This window comes from Bombus affinis, chromosome 9 (assembly GCF_024516045.1).
Source record: "Bombus affinis isolate iyBomAffi1 chromosome 9, iyBomAffi1.2, whole genome shotgun sequence".
Taxonomy (NCBI): Eukaryota; Metazoa; Arthropoda; class Insecta; order Hymenoptera; family Apidae; genus Bombus; species Bombus affinis.
In genome coordinates, this window is record NC_066352.1 from 14,979,019 (window position 1) to 15,000,497 (window position 21,479).

At 42.9% G+C, this 21,479-nt stretch overlaps 2 protein-coding genes across 17 annotated transcripts in view; both read right to left on the minus strand.

Moving 5' to 3' along the window:
- The window catches only part of LOC126920489 (mitochondrial basic amino acids transporter-like), a 154,174-nt gene that overhangs the window by 124,010 nt on the left and 8,685 nt on the right, over nucleotides 1–21,479 (minus strand). The gene's annotated exons all lie outside the window — the stretch shown is intronic.
- The window catches only part of LOC126920482 (probable serine/threonine-protein kinase yakA), a 383,981-nt gene that overhangs the window by 74,214 nt on the left and 288,288 nt on the right, over nucleotides 1–21,479 (minus strand). The window lies entirely within an intron of this gene.

The window sequence follows — 21,479 nt, forward strand, 5'->3', positions numbered from 1 at the left end:
ATAAAAGTGGTTCGACGCGAAGTTCAGGTTCGTTCCATTCACGCAGTGATTCGAATAATCATAAACAAGAGACGTATGAAATTATCTGCCAACAAGATTAAAAATAGCGTAATACAAAGCGGCAACTTTCCACGAATTCATTCGAATAGCCTCGCGTGAAGCATACTAGGTGCAACTACGGTTGGCCCATAAAGAGCTAAAAAACATGGCTAACATAATATAAAGCGAAGCGTTCTCGGTGGACTTCATCAAAGATTCAGCCGGTTACACAAAGGGCTACCGGACCAGTCCGAAAATTTTCAAGCTGCTGTTCTCGCGAGCGTTATTAAATGAAAATTGCTCGGGTGTAACAAGAGCCGCAGGTAAATTCCGTAAGTCAGAGCCGACAACACCCTGAATAGAATTTTCCAGAAATTATGTAATTTCACCTGCCTTTTGGATACAAATATTGTATGAAAAATGCAAATTGATAACGCTTTTATGTCCAACGATATAAAGGATGTTTCGCGATTAACTAATAGAAATCGTCAAGATTAAAACGATGTGACCTACATACATATTTTTAGTAACAACGTTTTCAAAATATACGTTGCTCTAAACAAAATGTATATTCTGGTTCGCTGTTCGTTTAAGTTTGAAAGAAATTTTGTCAAAGGGCACGATGTACAATATCTGAGAGGGAGACGGTAACGGATATTCGCACAGTGCTATATGCGAACACGCGTTTACATTTTATCCATATTACGACAGTGCAATGAAGAAGAGAGACCAGAACGCGTTAAGCCGTAACGTTCAGCGGCGAGCATTTCGGTTCCTCGAAACGAGTCGAGATGTCTGTTTAACGCGTGACGTAATATCCTGGAAAGTTGTATAAAAGAACCACGTATGTACCAAAGGTTAACACACTCCAGGGATTTTCCCTGGTTTTCACGGTACGTTAACAGATCGCATAAAGATTACTAATGGAATCCATACGAGCGTATAAAAGTTGTCCGTCAGTGGTTGTCCGACTATCCAGGTAGTCAACTAACCTTTGCGGAAACGTGGTCTCGGGAAAAGGTTTGAGGGGAAGCACGGTACATTAGCGAGTTAGCACGTATACAAGGCTACCACGTCAGAAATACAGAGTCGGAATGCATTTTCACCGAATAGGAACGCGGAGGAGCGAGAGTCTGGCTGATTGGAGAAAGCCCACGGGAGTCGTTTCGTCGTCGAGTCTTCGCCTCGGTCTTTTTAGATTCTTATTCCACGTATCCCCGTAGCCAACCGTCCTCTACCACCCCTGTCTTTCTTCCTCTTATACTCTCGTTTTCGCGTACCGTTCACCAGACCACCGGGATCGTTTTACGCGCCAGCTACACGTTTACATACGATTCGGCCGTGTGTAAATGGTAGACGTGAGCTCGGTACAACCAACCGGGTACGCTTTTCGTCCGCGCAAGACCTGCTGAAAATTTTACGCCGTTCCCAGAACGAAGGAACTACTCGGGACTCTTCTCTGTCTTCCTTAGCCGGGGAAATGGCAAGAGGAAGAACTTCGAGACAGCGATGGAGAAAGTAAGAAAGAGAGAAGAAACGTGTCTACGTATGAGTGTGTATGTGTGTATGTGTGCGAGAGTATGGCTCTGCGAGGTCCGTTCGAATTCCGCGTCTGCGACGTTTTAATAAATTAGGAAACCTTCGGACGCTTCTCTCCAGCCGGATGGCTGAACCGGGAATCGTTTACGACGCGCTTTCGGAATGAATTCGTTATTTTTCTCGTGCAGAATTCTCCGGTTGACCGTTCCAGTCCTGCCTCGTCCGCGGGCCTTCGTGCGAGCCGGCTAAATTTTACATCGGTCGGTTTATCCGTAGTTTCGTCAATTTTTTAGTATCTTGCGCTCGAGTAAACTGCATTTCTAGTAGCACGGTAGTAAAGGTACGAGGAAAATGTACATCCCTGGTATCGAACGAGAAGTGCTTCGGAAGAAGAACAAAGGAAGAACGAAGTGCGAGCTACTTTTGACGCTTAAATATCAAAACTCTCGATATGATCAATTTGTAATTTTTCATATTATATATATATATATATATATATTTCTTCATAGATCTAACGTTTTAATTTTTTATACAAATATCGTACTTTATTAGCCGTAATTCTAGTCGTAATAGGTTGCTCGAGCGAGGAATTATTGCCTTCGAGTAATCGTCCTGGTGTGGAGAATTTGAAGTGGTGTTCAGGGAGTAATTAAAAAGACTGTTTTGTTATGTAACGCTCGTGAATCTAACATACTGAATCGTGTAGGCCGGTGTGTTCTCTGGTTTATTGCTTTAGTTTTTGAATTTTTCCCCAAGCTTCTGTTAATTTATATCCTTTTGGAATTCGTACTCCTTAACGTCGATATTACAAAATACATAATCGTTGATTAAAACTGAAATCACTTTTGATAGAAACTAGGTGATCCGTCGGTTTGAAACTGCCAAGTTTTGACTAACAGATTGAATTTGCTTTTCAGGTATCTAGAACTCGTACTTTGTGGGTCTGTTTCAAACTCAAATTCATTATGTATAGTACGTATTTCTAGACGAGCTGGCCGAGCATTCGAAACGTTTGAGTAGTTCGACATTCTATCGTGAAATTGCTGAAATTTGGCCGTTTATTCGAAATAATTTCTTTCGAATTGCTTAAAACGTATCTGTAACTGGAATTAGATGTTTAGAATTCGACTGAAGTTGTAATTTCGATTTAAACAAGTAATGAAAAATAAGAATTATTAACTCGTTATTTGGGAAGCATCAAGTTCGCCAAGAATTAATAGTGTGCTTCTCGCGAGGACTTTTCAAAAAAGTGAAACGACTAATACGAAGCAGCTGACAGAACGACCTAATCGTTCGTTAAACTGGATCAAAAATCTTCTCGGTCTTTGGTCTCTTACGATAAAAGCGAAGAAGCTTCATCGCACGCCCTTTAATACGGCCGGCCGCTTTCTTTCCGTCGTCTCGTCGATCGATTTCTTCCCTATCGTTCAAACATGACGTGACCATTGTGCTCGATGGTTATAGCCAGGTCTTTTCTTCTCTCCCTTAATTAAGTCTCTGTCTCGGATAATTCGAAAGTATAGCTCACTACGCTCGGCGAAATTGCAGCTCATTACGTCCACGTTTATCAAACATTCAAGGAAACGAGTTACCCGGATATTCTATTTACGCCCACGCGAGTTGAAGGAAATAGCAGATTATGCGAAAGTTCGTTTGACGTTTCAGAGATTCTTTCGTTCGCGAATATTTTCTTCTTCGTTTCTCTATGCCTTTTCGAATATAGTGTCTTGGATAGTTAAAGACATTCCTTCCCTTCAAGAGATCCCTTTTCACAAGGGACGGATGGTAATCTTTGCTCGAGATCTCACTCACGCGACTCGTTAACGACGGTGAAACGATAGAAAGTTTTTACGAAGAAACAATCAAGATCATAGTCGGTATTATGTATGTGGTATCGACAGTTCGGACATCGCAACGAGATATTAATAATAGAATATTAATAAATATTTATCATGTTCACACATTGTTTATATTATCGATAAAACTTCGATATATCTATTCTCCTGTAAAGTACGCCAAATCTCGAAATCTCGAGACTTTCGATATCGCTCCGTAATGCACCCTCCATAAAGTACCATTAAAATACCATCCACCTAATATCGGACATTCTCTCCGAAGAAAGCAAACAGAATCAGATAAAAATGGCGTTCGATCGATGGATAAGCCAAGAGAGTGAGCGTTTCGAAACAGCATTACCTAGAACCGAATCGGAACCGGCGAATTTAATCGCGAACTCGGTCTTAGACAACATCGGCGGGGGGTGGGGGTGGGGGGTCCGATATCGAATTCGAGCAATTCCGTCTTAAACATACAACACGGTCCCCAAGAGAGGTTTCAATAAAACGTTGAGACGAAGGAGGCAGACGGGTGTGCCGTTCGAGAAAGTGAAGAAAGAAAGAAAGAGGCAGGGAGAGAGAGAGAGAGAGAGAGAGAGAGCCCTGAGCTTCTTTGTAGCGGACTTGTGTGTACTCCGTTATGGAATTCCTTCCTCTTTTGATATCATATTGCATTCATCTCGTCACGATAAGCCTCGAATAAGGGCTAGCATAAAAAGTGGCTCAACGTAAGCCGGATAGAAGTGGCAGAACGCGAATCTAAAAACACGGCTTCTTTTTTTTTTCTTTTTCGACCAACCTGTGCAATCTGGTCTGTCGACGTTCTTACACAATTGGAGACAAACCGAGAAGAGATACGCGTACGAGATTCTAACTTTTAACGGAATTAAATTAATCGTAAAAGCCATACCGATTTTTGTGCACAACGATATAAAGGAATGAAGATGGGCGAAATTTCGTCCGTGTACTTGCCAAAGAAAAGCATAAGCTTTCGCGATCAATTGAAACTACATTGTCGATAATGCAACCCCCTCGACCAAGACGAAGTAACGCTGGAAAACGTTCGTACTCCGCTCTTCTTATTCTTCTAAAAAAATTTCCCCGATTATACTTTCGTATACATCGCATTTGATTCGTAAGAGTCCTTTTTAATTTCCTGCCTGGCGTGTAATACACGTTGGTTTCGACAGAGGAGTTGGTTCCTCTCATGTTCGCAGCGAATTTATCGTTTAACCAAAACCGAGGGGGTTGCTGGTCGAGGATCCTAACCCAGAAACTCGTCGACCTCGAGCCTCGGCACGTGAAATAGGAGCGTGCAGGTCGTGGAATAAACGCGTTTTTCCCCCTTGGTCCCCGGAGAGTAAGTCTCGGTAAGGACCTTACAATATCCAATTCTAAGGGGTGGATGGAGGATGAAGCGAGGCAGGCTTGAGCTGCAGCGAAAATTGTTTCGCAACGAGCCAGGCCGGAACATAGCGAACACGAATGCTCGTCTGCGTCGCCAGATATCGTAATGACGGTAGCCGTGAATGCCGCGTGCAGGAAGTCGCTATTGACGGCCATACGGAAAAAGTAAACGAAACGGGGGAGCGAGAGCTACGTGCCGCTGTACGAGCCAGAGATTCGAGCTGCGAGGATCGAGAAAGAGAAAACAGATAGAGAGAAACTATAGCTGGAGAAGGAGAAAGGAAAAAAATAAGAGAGAGAAGGGAGGAAAGGAGACACAGAGGAATAGATTGAATAGCGAGGATAGAATAGACAGGAGGAAGAGGAAAGAGGAGGAAAAGAGATAGCAACAGATAACGGGGAGGAGAGTTTTCGAAGGGCGCGGAGGTGGCATAAAAGCGAGTAGTGGAAATCCGGACTGGCTGAAAGGAGCGATGCGGGATTACGAAAGGATTTATTTGAGATTTTCTGCTGCCGCCGCTGCTGCTACTATCGGCGACGCTGCCGCTGTTGCTGCCGCTGCCGGTGTTGCAGCATCTCCACTTGGTTCGGTGTACAAATAACAAAATGAAGAAAAAAAAAAAAAAGGAAAAGAAGAAGGAGGGAAAAGGAAGAACCCGTGGGAGGATATGGAAAAGGATAACTTGGCAGTCGGAGGAACGCGATATCTAAATCATACGGAGCAGAGAATCGAACTGTCGTTTTGCCCGCATGAGAATCGGGACCGTGTCTTGTATTGGAAGCTCCTGCCAGACCTCAGACTCGGCTATAAATTAACCGAGATCCGGTAAAAAATATCGGAAAGTTATTTCGGTTAGAAAAACACTTTGGAGGGACAGGCTTTCTTTTAAACGATTATTTCGTGGGAAATGAATCGATTCGTTTGGACTTGATCCGAAGGATGGATGGACGAGGAGTTGTATGCATTGGTTATGTTTGAATATTAAGCTCGGATAGAAGACGAAATTAGGCCGAGTGAGTTTGGACAATTGAGAAAGAGTTTTATAACAATCGTGTAGCAATTGCGTTGCCATAGAAATGGAATTGAAATACATCCGTTATTTGGTTCACCCACTGATTATTGCAACGAGTACTCTCTGTATCTTTAAATTTGCTAAAAATGTATAGACGATCATAGTCCAATTACGATCATTTGTTGGCTAAATGGTGATTTATATAAAAAAAAATTATTGCTAACGCGAAGAGCCAAGATGTCAGTTTTTATTTGGCGAAATCAGCTATATCATTAAACCAAAGTTCTACCACCGAAGTATGTCCAACAATACGAAGAACTATAAAACGAAGGTTGATACCGCCTCGACGCAACGTGAACTTAACAATGACAATATCCGACGATGGAGGAACAGCTCCGACGATTGCCGGTGGCATCGTTAGAATCGCGCGAATAAAAAGTTTTTCATAGCATTAAGAATACGTCAGAAGGCGATGGTGGCTGAAATGAAAGCAGTCGTCGTTATAGAGTCATTCGTAGTCGGCACCGCAATTAGTTTCATTCTTTCCCGCGCGCCTCGGTCGGCCTCTTTTACTTTTATGCTCGAACGACCATCTTGCGCTCCACTGCTCTACAGTGAAGAAGGTGTGAAGTAGAAAACGAGAGAGATGTAACGAGAAAAATTGAAGAATCGTCACGTTGCGCTTAAAACTCTTTGCACGCTCCTCTACTTATCCCACTTAAGGCAGATTTACAGCCGTTCCTGTGGCATATCATCGAATAAGAGGAAACCTTATTTAAACGCGCAAATTATGCGAATCGCCACTTTTTCTTTCGTATATTTTAATTTTATTGTCACTACAGCTGGCACAACGTGAAATACGTGAAATATTAATAACGCTATACGATTAGAATTTTTATTGATCCAGTAATTGATCCAGTAGTACGTGAAAAAGAAAAAAATAACCATCGAGTACCAGACTTTACCAGAAAATATCACTCCCGTCGCTAAAGCATTTTTATCTGTTATTCAAACGTCGACACGATATCGTTAAATTTTGCATCGGTTCTAGGATACCCACGGTAGGGGTGCATGTAATTTTCACGGAATTAGAAATAACGTTGCCGGTTCGTAGCCGCGCCCCACGAGAATCGTAAACAGATAGATTTTATAGCGATGGGTACTTTAATATGCGCAAGGGCCGTCCGCCTAATGTAATGATTATTAATTGCCGCACTGACAATATTCGCTGCACGCTCGTGCTCGTACCGCGGTTGCAGCTGCAACCAGTTTTATTAGCGTCCCGGCGGCTGTTTGGATGGTCTACCAACAAATATACATCTTGGTATGCGAATAGTAATTGTTGTTTCGAAGTTGTAGCGACAGCCGACGAACAGGACATAAGCTACTCGGCTAATGCGCTCTCTGTGCTTTAGTTTATCCGCGCTAACTGCGAAACGTCATCGCTTCTACTGCTTCGAACACAATCTTTCGCTGCTTCTTTTTCGTTGTACTTTTCGCTTTTCGTCAACGGCCGCAAAGATTTCGCGAACTCTCGTCCAAACTTGAGAACAATGGGAATTTTCTAATATCGCGTGAATCGAGGATTGATAATGGAACAACTGTTTCGTTTTCAAGCGTATTTAACCTTTTTAATTTTAAAAACCAATTTCGGACGTGATAAATTTTTAAATTTTACAAAACTCGGGGCATCAACGATCGCAAAGGCTGTTCCGTTTAATTAATCGGCCAATTTCTATCCTAGTTAGATACTCCTTGGTTCTCGTTTATTCGAGATATTATCGTCGACAACGAGGGATATGCCAGTAACGGCGTATGCATAAATAAACGAATCGCCAATCTTTCGTAGCACGATTATTAAACGCGTGGATGCGATGAGCTACGAATAGGTCGTAAATGAACGTGAAAACGATGAAATATTACCGAAACTGAATTTCCCTGTAACAAAGATATCGATGCGGTTATAGGAACATGATCCCGGTTTGTTCGCTCGCTTGTTATCGCGATATCTTCGATTTCGATACACGTACATACATAAGCTGTAAACCCTGAAATACTATCGCGGAGTAAACCTATTCGACCGTCCAAAATTTTATTTCTCTTTACTTTCACGGCTACACGGTAGTCGGTTCACCAATTTAGCGTCAACGGAATTCCGTTTAGGTGCAGTAATATCGTAGGATTAATTTCTAAATCGGAGGCAATCTGTGTGCTCTGGACACGTATATTCGCGAATCGGATATATTTCTGCGGCCCGATTACATAATATAAAGGATTTATCCTCAGTCGTGTCTTGGAAACTGCATCTGGGTTTACGACATGGCGCGACGGACTGTAATTCAACACCTATTGACACACTTGTCTTTAATAGAACACGAACTCTGGAGCGCATATATTGCGACAAACGTTGCGCTGGCTGAATTATATCAAAGGAAGACGTCCGCGAGTGCAATTTAATTGCACGTCGAATAATGAAATTCTATTCCCTGTCTGCTGAATCTTAATTCCGAGACATCGATGCGCGGAATATTCTGCTGTGTGTAAATGTGTGTTGTACACGCGAGCTTGTATGCAGAGTTTGGAAGCCAACTGTTATTGCGATAGAAGAGAAATCGAGATTCTTATGGTCTTATTGAGAACGTGATACGCAGAGTTTGCCACTCTCGTTTCTTTTTCTTCTTCTTTCTTTTCCGTAGCTGAAGCGTAAACGTAGAAAATTTTATCGCATAAGGATAAAAGGAGGATGGACCGATAGATTTTTAATATCGTTTCTCGGAGATTTCCAGTGCAAAGTATTTTCCTCGTTGAAATTGTTCAATGATGATAATATATTTACTAATTGCAGCAGATTGGAAATTCCAGAATTCATTTGTCTAGAACTGTATGAAAATCTTTATAAGAAATTTTAATCCAACAGAATTATTCGACAGTTATAAATTTCTCTACTAATACCACGTAGGTTCTCTCGAATGAAAACTTGTTTAAAGAGCGGAAAATGAATGGTTGCTGGAACATAGCCGCGACAGTTCCATATTCGAAACCACATACTCATTTAGTTTTTACTACGTTTAACTTGACATACGCGCGGCTGGAGAAGCTTGGAACATTTTCAATTAACTAAGGTCTGTTGTTTTAGCAACAACGCAAGAAGATAATTAGCTTTTTAATCCGATACAAAAGAAAAAACGTTCTATGAAATCGGTATCTTTATTCTTACGTAGAAGCGTTACAAAGTAAGCTAAACTTTCGTCTGATATAATCCGAACTGTGCGTACTGCAAAGTATCAAAACGAGTTTCAAAATGAAACCACAGAGAAATAAATAAACTCGAGGGGCGACAGACTGCGAGATTATTTCGTAGAAACTGACATTGTGAAATGGCCCAGGAAATTAACCGAATATTGTACGATATTTGTAAAAAAGAAGATGTATTTTGAACGAATTTATGAAAATGAAAAATATTCGAATAAGAAACGTTTAAATAACGTGATTAAAAGTTTGTACGCCATTCTTTTTTACGAAATAAAATGCATCTGTTAATTAATAGAAATTGGAAAATTCGTCGTTACAAATTCTAACAAACTGAGCTTAATTATCAGCTCTACCTCGATAATCTTTTAATTATCACCAAAAATTTCTGCGATATAATAATTCTGCTTCGTTGGATAAAGTGCTCAAATACTTGGAATTCCCATAATTAATAATTGCGTATTTTTTAACTGCGACGGAGACGGAAAGATAATTTTCACGTTTAAATATTAATAAAATCCTTCCTTCTGTGTTACAAGAGTTTTGTTCGTTTCATTTAGTTTCCGGCTTGCATTTTGCAAACATTCTAATTAATTCCACAATTCCCAGTTTGACTACTCGGGCAGAATGGAAAAACAATAAATAAATTGAAAATCAACTTAACGTGTTTATTATAATTATATTACGTTCCTATCGAAGACCACGCAGAAAGTGTACAATAGGTTTATTCTTCTGATTTCCTGATTTTCATGCCACGTTATGTTTAAAACGGAATACCTATAAAAATATGAATTCGCATAAACGTTGGCGGTCTGCGATTATATTCCACGCGTGAAACCCTTTCGAAATCGTCGATCGTATTAATCTTTTCGTTGTCGAAACAATTATTTGACGATCAAATTGATTTCGTCGCTAGGAACTCGTATTTTTCTTTCGATCCTCTACCAGCTCTATGCACGCACGATAATTATACATGATATTTCTACATACGGTCATCGCGAAATCAACATCAAATTGCTAATTCGACCCTAAAACAGCAGGTACTCGCCTATCAATCCCCTTAATCCATCCCCCCTTCGCAGCCACGATCGATCACGATCCATTAGATAGATTCTAATCGAGCTATTTGCTATGTGGAATTCATCCGCAGAGGGCGTTCCTTCGCCCCTTCTTTGTTCCGTTCATTGACGAGAGAAGGCTTCGTTCCAAGGAAGTCGCGTGCTAGCATAGCGGCTACCGCACGGGCGCAAGCTACCGTGTTTTATACGACTCGTTAGGCGCCAGGATGGCTGGTCCCGGTCGTAGAAGTCGTCGTGCTGACGGTTTTCTCTACTCGCAGCCCGCTAACCCTTCTTCGCTACGGCTATAGGGTGGTTTAGTAATCGTTGTACCACCACGAGAGCGAGTGGAATAAAATTTCTTCGTACGAGCTTCTGTTTTCGATAACATTCCTTTTCGACACTTAGCAATGAGAATTTTTTTTGACGTTTAAGAAATTAAAAAGCGAAATAAGTTGCAAAACACGCATAATAATCTAATCGGGGTAATATTTCAGTCACAAAAATGAAATATTCAACATCCGACGATACTGCTAACTCCATCGGATTCCGTTCCTTTACTGGTCGATCAAAAATTTGCATTGTCCCGTTAATTACTGGGACATTCTGTACAGATCGTTCTCCTACGGTAGCGTGCACTTGCTAAGTATGGTTATGCGACACGATACAAGTCGGAACCCGGTCGAGGTCAGACCTCCGTAAGTTCGAGTGTTAATCTGCGAATTATTTCCTAGGGAAGCGTAATCGTTAACCGCGGCGCGAAGGGACGACACGTTAAATGTTGGAAATTTCTCCTCTGGCTCGACCAACGCTCACGTAATCCCTATCGTTGCCGAGATAATCGAAATCGGTGTGTCGTACCGTCACCGCTCAGCTGATATCGAGCCAATGTCTGTTGGTCGCTGTTATATAGCCAGAGAGACATTTAAGTCTGCCTTTATTCACATGCAGACAACACGACACAATTACTCTCTGTTTGTCGTAAGAGAAGCGCTCCTCTGGCTCGAGAACATCGCGGTGATACGATCAAGTTCAATATGTACTCGCGAAACCAAGTAAATTCCGATACAAAAGTATTACTTCACGAGATTCGAGTACCGTCGATAAAAGGCGAACGAAATTTTATAGCAAATTAAAGTACCTACTCGTAAAAGTTCGAACCTGCTCGATCAAGGTTCGGTGATAAAGAATTCGGATCTAAATACTTAAAAGTATCGTTTCGTTTTTTTTGCGAAACACCGATGAGGTACTCGAAATTTCATATACACAGTTATTCGAGCGTGGTGGCGACATCGCTACATAGTTGATCCCATCGCTAATCACAAGTATAGCAGTCGTCGAGGGTTAGGGATGTCGACGCTAAACAGAGGGAGGGACAGGGTGAAAGTTCGGGTTACCAGGCTGCGTGGACTAGCTAAAGCATCTAGAAGGGTAGGAACCGCGAGTCAGTTAGATGGACGCGTACAGAGTGGGTTCTCGTGTGTTTAGATGGGTTTGTGCGCGGTCGAACGCGTAGAACAGGGCTTGGTGTAGCATGTGAGTAGACTAGTAAACGCAGGAGGGATACGTAAGTAGTAGGTAGATCGGAGGGCGGTGAGCTGGTTTGCCCTCCGCGCTCGGCGAAACAGGGTGAATCGGGGTGAGAGAGGAGTAGGAGGTAGATGAGATGGAGGTGGAGGTGGAGGTGGTGGACGTGGCAGTGTATAGGAGAGGTGCAGGCGGCAGGCAATAGTCGGAGTGGCGCCGCGACTCCCGTGACGTCTGTCGGCGCGTCGGCCAATCAATAGCATCCCCATGGCAACCACAGATAACATCGGACACACACCGGTGCCGCGCAAGCACGCCGCCTTTCGGGCACTCGGTACTTCCTTCCACCGATGCCCGGACGAAAGACTCGACGCTGCGCCGTGTACGACCCGTTCACCGAGACGGGGTGGTGGTGAGACGAGCTTACACAGCCTCTATCGGAAAGATTCCTTTCAACCTACTCTCACCACCCACGCGCGCGCTGCCCTTCTTTAGCTTCGGTCGTTTCCACCTTCTCTATCGTTCTTCGCCAAGCACACCTATTCTCCTTTCTTCTCTCCTTCCACTCTCTTGTATTCCCTTCGGTCTCACTCGCTCTATCTCCTCGAGTGTTTGCCTTCTTTCTTACCCTGTATCTACCCCTTTATCCGTCACCACCTCGCCATCTCCCTTTTTCATTTACGTCCAATATTCCCCCTTCTCCGTACCCATGTTTTCCACCGTTCCGCCATCGGCAGTTCGCCCCTCGTATCCCCTTCCACTCGTTGACACCGTTCGAGCAGCTCCACTTTTAAACAAACTCTAACGTCACATCGGACCACCGACGGTTTCGTGCAATTTTCCGTTTAGTCGATCCTACGTGCTTCTCCGTTTATCACTCGTTCCGATCAACTCGCATATTGGGTGTCGAATTTACACCCAATCGGACGACCATGCATTCGAAGGCGTGGTTAGACGCCCGGCAACAAGGGGACGCCTCATTTTTAGCTTCTCGTTCGTTTCGTACGTTCACGGCCTACTCGCCCCTGCAGTATCTCCATCGTAACCCTTTATACTCTGGAAACAGTTTGGCATTGCTCTTTTTTTCGCGTCTAAATCCAACGTATTCGTTAAATTTTTCTATCGCTGTTAACTATTTTTCAAAAAGAGCGTTCCATTTCACAGGATCCATGGATAAATTGCGTTCAGATTCTTCGTAACGACAACCTACATATCTCATTCAGCAGGAACGTGCCCTGGAACGATCCTATTCCGCGAACGACGAAGCGTCGCGAGGACGAAGGGGCAGCGGCCTCCACTAATCGATCTCGTGCTCGAGCTCTCGATTTTCCTCTCGAGATTATTCCACTTGTGCATAAGGAGAGTTTCTCCGCTCGGTGTTCCGGGCAAATTGCGCCGCTGCTCCATCGCTTAATTGCGTTTACTCGAGGAAAAGTTCGCTAGACGAGAATCCACCCTCTGCTACCACGATGCACCGATGGTCCTTCACTTCCGGCTCCCTCCTTCAATGTGTCCTTTCTGTTGCTACCTGCCACGTTTCTCTCGTTTCCTCTCTGTGCCACGGCGAGTCGACCACGTCCACGACGAACGATGGACAGACAGGACTGGATCTTCGAATATTTGCAGACACGAGGCAAACTTTCCGACCGGTACACTCTACTGGACGAGATACGTCGACGGCATTCTTCAGTCGACCGGTCTCCGGTGCTTCTCTAATTGTCCACCGATGTTTCCACGAGATTGACGTTATGATACTGTGGAAATATAGCCGAGTATTTTCGGCTGACGCGAGAATCGAATTCAATCAACCGACTTCATCGAGATTGCGTTTCTGTTTAGTTGGACGAAAGTAGAGTTTCTCGAAGATTTAGGGAGGGAAGAAAGTCGACTAACTATTAGGTCGTAACACATCTATCGTCAAGCAAAATATCATTTCTTCTACGATTATTTTCGAAATCCCTGATACAATTCCCTTTTGTAAACAAAAAAGCAGTTAAAACAAGCCCATCTTTTATTACGATGTCCTTACACTGGTAGGTAGTTCGGAATTCAGTTTTACGGATATTTAGAAAGTCACGGTAAACCGATAGTTGCTCTGTAAATGACTACAAGAGATAAACTCAGTCCTAGGCGAACGATAAAATTATTTCACGAGAACCAAAAGCCAAAAAATAAATAAACCTGAAAAACTGTCTCCGGGCCAGGCGCGCAAATCAAAGAAAAGGCAGGGTAATGTTACTTTTCGTAAGCAAACAAGCATCCCGGAATCTAAATTCAGTGGAGAAGCAGGAGCAGGGCAGGATGCACAGTGCAGAGGGTGTGATTTAACGAGATGTTTTCGTGAATTGTGCCCGTGCTCTGGTAACTAATAATTCGATTTTACGAGCAGTCGCGTTGAATGCCTTCCCCCGGCGCGCCGCGACCCTTCGCGGTGTCGCGCGACGAGCAGCCGGAAAGCGTCGCGGCGCCACTCGGGCTGGAGCCCCATTCCCACGCGGTCCATAACACCGTCAGCTCGCTCGTTTCCCCGTTTCTTTCCTCTTCTGTTCATCCTGTTCGCATTGGTCGATCAGCTGGTCGAAAACGTCTATTCGGATTCTAAAAGTGCCTGGACTCGATCCAACCGGGTTACCGCATCGCTTACAACCCCCTTTCCTCTTCCATAGGTTCCTCGCCTTTAACGATTCGATCAACTATATTGCCAGTATGTTCGAACGAAACTATAAAGCTTCGAACACCTTCCGAGTGCTTTGTAAATATAAATATAAAATATAAAATATATGTAGCGGCGTACAGAGTAAATGGTAAAATATGTCAAATTCCGCGATATTATTTTAGCGATGAAGTAAGAAGATAATATAGTTAGAGATATATCTATAGATTAGTTAGATTATTAAATAGTACGAATAGATATTCAGGGATAGTAAATTCATTATTAATTTGAATATTGATAAAATTCAAATACCGTTACCACAGATCGACCAGTGCCTGGATTCCTACGAACGTATGTAGTATATAATCCGAACATTTTACGCCTAGAAAAATGATGAGCGACTTCCTTTGCTTGATGCCTGATCTTCGTTGCATTTCTAACCCTTTCTCTCCGGGTGCGCGACCTATGTGCCCTTCATTCCCGGCCTCGTCGCTTTTCTGCTCGTTAAAGCGCCGCTGGAGACGGTCATTAGTCGTTGGGTTCGAGACGAACTCTTGACCTGCCGATTCGAAAGTCGGTCATCGTCGAGGTCGATACCGATCTCACGACGAGATTTCATGGGTACGCATGACTCCAACGATGGTCTCGGAATTTTTCAGTTCCGATAAAAGTTTTGCCGGAGCACGGGCGACAGGAGATCATCTTCGTCTCGGAGCCGGATTACAGGGCTCTGCTAACGACGCTACCACGACGACAACGTGGCGCTCAAACAGTAAAGTCCCGATATTGCTGACGCGGATTTTATCGGTCTTTAAAAGGTTTCGGTCGCTGCACCGAGTAAACGCGTGCTATTATATAGATAGTGTTATTGGAACTTCCTACAGAATTCCGCTTCTTTTCTTTACTTGGCAATATCGTTAGCTTTCGTATCGCATGTGGGATTACGTTGCATTTGTACAATTTCCTTGGCCCAATATTATATTTACTAATATTTCTACGATATTTATAAAATTCTATAGAATTTTCGGTTAATTCATCGAGTTGTCTAAACACGATATCTTTCTACCAAAATTATTTTTCATGTATTTTCCTGTCTGTATAAAATATAAAAATTTCTTTCTTTCTCTTTCTCTCTCTCTCTTTTTTGAAAGAGTTCTATCCCTACGGTATCCATACGTAACATTTTATTCGCGCTCCCCATGGAATAACAATTCACAGACACTTGTCTCGCGAACACAAACCCGTATCTCCCAATGTCGACATCGATTTGTGTCATCGTTCGAACAGCATAGATTTCTCGTTGCAAGGAACGTAGATCGAGTAAAGGGAATGGTAAACGTGCTCGACAATTAAAACTCAATTAATCGTGGCCGGATCCGCGTATTTTACTCGGCAGGGATCGATAAAACTGCTCTCGATCGTCGTAAACGCGTGACCTGACGGCGTTGATTCGAAAGTCGGTCGTTGCCGTTGCGCTAAATTTTCAACCGCGGAATATGGCGAAGGTGACCTCGTGACTCCGCCTCGTCACCGCGGATATAGCGTATTTTTGTGCACGAAACAAGTGCAGACTGGAAATATCGACTGGCAATATTCGCAAAGATACTCTTGCGTCACTTTGGAGTATAGAATTATTATACGAAATGCGAAGCAAATATCGTGGTATAATAAGATTACTAAATTACTAAATCCAAAGTATCGTAGTTTCTTCGGTATCGTCGAAATACAAAATTTATTCGCGTTCGTTCTATCGTGTTGAATATTCGATACTTTTATACGACAGGGTAAAAATTTTAATAAAAAATCCTCATTCGTTTCTTTGATATAGAGACAGGGATTTTTTTAAACATTTTAATCTTCAAATCGTAGGGATATATATGTAATCAGAATTATTTATACGAAAGCTTGTTCGGGAGAACTTCTTTTAAATTTTGATTACGCGATAAATATTCCATACTTGTAATCGATAACAATCTACAAATTAACGATACTCTCACTCAGATCGAAGTACTCTAATCATTTACTCTACATTTAGCAGAAACACGGAACTTTACCGGAAAGGAATTTAAACCCCTGAAACTCGTTAACCCACTTCAGAGATTTCTGCAATTTTAAACAACCAATAAAAAAGTAAGCTGCTGTTCTACGTTTCTATTTCAACCTGAACGAACGAAGGCCCTGATGTTACAATCCAACCGAATAGAACGATAAAATAAAGATAGCCGTCATCGTAAATCCTCCACCGTTACCCTCAACAACGCGAATAAGAAGAGAACCCAAAATAACCGGAAAACCTGATATATAATCACGTAATAACAATCGGGATTGTATCCATTAAAATGCCCGCAATTGCGAAAGTAGAATTCTAATTTCGGGGGTAGATTGCCTTGTTACGTCCCGCCACACGTTCACCAAAATATTCAGAATTTCCGTTCAAATTTAATTACCCGGTTTGACAATTGAACATCGATTGTTCGCTTAAATTTTCGCGCTCAATTTCTCCTGTCTTTTTCCACAATGCGAAGTCGAGGTGTTGGTTGGAATGTTTGTCATTTTCCGTGACACGAAACTCTGTTATTTTATTCGTGAAATCCCACTTTTGTACAGTTTATCGAAATCTCTTTCATTATGCATGTGAAACAAGATATTTCTCTCGCTTCTTCGCACAAGATAATATTCATCGTTGTTTCGCGCGAATTATAATTTTTACGAATTAACAAATTTGCCAAGTGTTTGGTTGACTCGTCCTTATAGCCACCGTGGAATTACGTAACGTGCAGGAAACTGGTTTAACAAACTATTCTCGGTCCCTTATATTTTCTTGGCGAATCTCGTGGTAAACTGTAAGATGCGGAATGTAAGAGTAGAGGATAGACAGGGGAAAGCCCGCGGATTTTAGTTGGAGAAACTTTTCTCACCTGTCGCGCCATACTTTATTCGGGCGACAGCGGCGTTTCATGACGACCGTACGGAAATAAGGATGTCGAGGAGGACGAAGAGGAACTGCCACGATGCCGAGAACCGGGGAAAGGGGAAAAGAAAGGAAAGAAGGAAGGCTGGCTCTAAAGGAAAAGAGGAAGAAGATCGGAGAAAATGGTAGAAAAGACGGCGTAGATGGTCGAAAGTCATTTCTGTCGGGTAAACCGTGTCGGAGGAATTCCAGAATAAACAAAAATGGATCCACCACCCCCGTAAAGCGAGGCTGCTTTATATCCCAAGGCTGACGCGAAAAAGAATCCAGAAACGCGAACAAGCTCGTAAATCAAATGTGTCTGCACTCCACGGCGAGTATACGAGAGTCGAATCCGTAAACCCTACGCCCCTTTAATCCCACATCCATTATTGGTACGTCACGAATAAGAGGGTACTTTCTTCGGTGGCGTAGAGCACCGCCATTACCAACGCCATCGCCAGTCAAGCCAAGTCGTCTTTGGGATACGGCGGTGCAACGATGGAGAAGGGGCGAGTGAGGATAGAAAGGGGTTCCTCGCGACCACGCATTATTTCCTGTCGTGGCATTCGATGTAGATGGCCCCGGGCATTCCAAACGTTTGATTGAAAATTTCTTGAGACTCAGGAATGGTATGTGCAATGGGGTTCGACGGTACGCCGTTTCACAGACGGCTTTATCCCTGACACAGAGGAAAAAGGACGAAGATAAAGGGAGAATCGATCTATTTAACATCTAGGACTGTTGGAGATCGTGGTGGACGTTGATAGGAGGAATGCATACCTAATCCGTATGAATGGAGCACAGGCTTTGTCTCGTCCCGATGATTTTTCTGCCTTTCGCTTGAGAAAATGAAAAAGGGCTAGGTCCGTCGTATGCTCGATTTTTCGGAGAAATGACGTAATTCGCTTTCCGAAGGAAGATTTACGGAGGATATAGGGAGGTTGAAATACTCTTGCGAAAATGAAATAATCTGTAATAAGTAAAATAATTTCCCAACGAAATGTAACGACCCCTGTCCGATAGATAAAAGGCCTAACCAAAAAAGTATAGACAACGAAGATGGAACGAACTATCAAAAAGGAAATACATCTAATCTATTGCGTGGCTTATTGGAGTTTTCCCCGGACTCGCCTCCCTCTCGTTTGCCACATCTGTCGCACCTGTCCTTAACATCCTTAGCACTGGCAGGAAGCGTGTCTGCCAGTTATACGAAAAGTTCGGGCAGGAAACGATACGCCCAAGGAATCGGTGAAATTGCTTCTGCTTACAAACACGAATTATTCGTTTCGAGAACTAGCTATCTCGCGGTGCAAAACCCGTTTACTGACTCGTTATTCAACTCCAACAGCCTACTGTCGTCCAACTTGAATACTTCGCACATTTATATCTCCATCAACCAGCGTCGAATCTACGTATTTATCATCTGCGTGGAGATAAGTTCAGAAAAAACATAGAACTTTCTATGAAAGCATCGTCGAGCTATCATTTTCATAAACTCAATTTCCACGCGATCGTACATTTTTTCTGGATAAAAATCGATAAGTGGCGAACATCTCTATCGCGTTTCGACTACGATATTAGCGCGTTACTTGATTAAAAATGTTTAATTAATATCACCGACTGTAGTAAGCGAAGCGGACGAGAAGACGAGATATCGGTGTGGAACGCCAGAACGAGATCGGGCGTTCAAACAGGATGACGCGACGCTGGAAGAAAAGGGTGAAAAAAATGGCAACATTCGGTCGATTATTTTTTCGTTCAATTGCATCTAGTTGAACGTAATGCGTTTAATCACGAATACGGTATCCGTGTAGGGTGTATAGGCTGGCCGGCGCCAAAGCGATAATAGTAGCGAGAACGATCGCGAAGCAATCGATCTCTCGACGGGCGTTCATGGAAAATGAAATTGTGGCCTGAGTATTATCCGGAGAATTTGGATTATCCTCGCACGTAATAGAAAGCCCATTAGCGCAGGCATATTGTTTCTAGCGACAAGCCGCATCGTGCAAGATTACCCGTGCCCGATTAATGCTAAAAGTAGGCATAATTGCTATGATTAACTGTTCTATCAACGAAATTCCCGTAATCCGCGGTTATCAACCGGAAGTGACGTGACCGCCGTGAACCATCGGCCATTACGTTCGTCGTTCCATGGTCCCTGATACGTCTATGACAAGGCAATACGAAAAACCGCATCAATTTCGACGATCATTGGCCTACAATGAAATTTAGGATTTGTAATCGAGGAATTCGGAACTAAAGTGATATAAACGGCAAAATCTTTGTTCCGAAGAAACTCTGGAAACTTCCAAACATCGAAATACTTTACTATACGTAGCCATAAAGATTTGGAAATTCATAATAAAATGCTAACCGCAAACGTTGTCTAAAAACGATTTCTAGTTACTTCGCGCATAGATAAATTAGACATAAATACAAGTAGATAAATTTGACGTCAGATTAAAAAATAATTTCAGTATTTCTCTATTATGTACACTGGTCATGTTACATTCTCTTTCCACACAGTCGCCGAATCAAGGCTTTGGTAGAAACATGCTTCCGCTTCGCGTTAAAGCAAATTACCAGGAGGAGACGAGGTAAAACGAGGATTTAATTATCGGTGCAAGGAAGTTTCGACCGGGCGGGAATTAAATCGAAGCTCGAAAGCGATCTTAATCGTTGACTGTTAATCACTCGATTCACCAGCGTGGGAATCCAAACTTTTCAAATCGTCCTGCGTCAGAAAAAAGCAGGATGAGGTGATTGATGCCGGTTAGGCGAAGAGTTAGCGCGAGTTCTCGAGTTCGTTTGGAAAATTCGTCAGCTAACGAAATCGTTCACGCCGACCCCGCGATACGAACCGACGAGGGGTAGTTTCGATGCTTACCACCCCCTTGCTCGCTCTTCTATCACACACACACACACACACACACACACACATACACCCGTGAACCCTTTCAGAGTTTTACGAAACCAGTTCCTATCCGAAAGTTCCGTTCTCTCAGTATCAATGCAGCTGGTACCGTACCAGTCGCGTGTTACTGCCTCCGTCGCGATTGATTTCCGTCATAGTGCATCGGCCAGCCTGCTCTAATTAATGCTGCTTTTGCCAGTATAGCGTACGACGAGCAGTTCATTTGGGAAAGAATTATCGTCGAGACGATGTCGTTTCTGGAAATTGTTGTCATTTTCTGCGAGAGAGATAATATTTACTGCGATTTCTTGTAATTATCGCGTATTATTTTCAACGCGATTCATTTACAAGCTCAAACTTTTCATTCGACTTTCTGTTTATTTTCCTATTCAATTTGCCGACGAATTTACTTTCCTCAGTTCTGTCATTTCCATAGTAAACCGACGTATAACAACGTGTTTCATAATCGAAGAATTTACATCTCAAAAGTGCTCAATGCATAGAAAATGAACTAATCATCGTCATTTTATGGGTTTTTATACGAGTCACGAGTTATACACAAGCCGCTTCTTAAATAAATCCAACGATAACCATCTAATTTTCATTCGGCTATCGCGTTAGTCCGAGACTCTGGCCAACTTCTAACGATAGGAGCGATAAGCAATCTACTTCGAAAGTTACTTACGCTTTCGAGGGACATTTTATTGATGGGTCGCTTAATCTGTATATTTCGTATCGAGAAACGTATCCGACGAAGTCGCACACGCCCGTAAACCTTCCGACTCAGGATACGATACGGATAATTCCATTAAACGCGATTCACCGTTGGCAAACGCAGTTTGGAAATCTTTTCAGGCTCTGCCACGCCTCCGTTATGGCCGTTGCTTAAAGTAATTGGCATCAAGATCCAAAGGGTTCGTGCAGCATTTTAACGCGAATTGCAAATTATAGTTTGCCGAACGGCGTGTTTAAATATATTTTATAACGATAATTCGTTCTCTAGAAACCAGTTTCGGATTAGTTACACATTTAAGTACTTAATCACCGGGTAACTCGATTCAAACTGCATTCCTCGTGGATACGTTACACGCGTCTCATCTCTGACGTTGGTTTGAAATCGTGAAGGGTCCGATCGAGCCTAATTACATTCGATAAAAGCCTGGAAACTTCAGTCAGCGACGGCAAGACACTATCACCGGAATCGAGGTCGAAAACTGGGGTTGTTGGCAGACGGAGTAAATGGCAAAAACTAGAGGGGATCGAGCAGCCCTATCTGCAATTGCAATCGATAG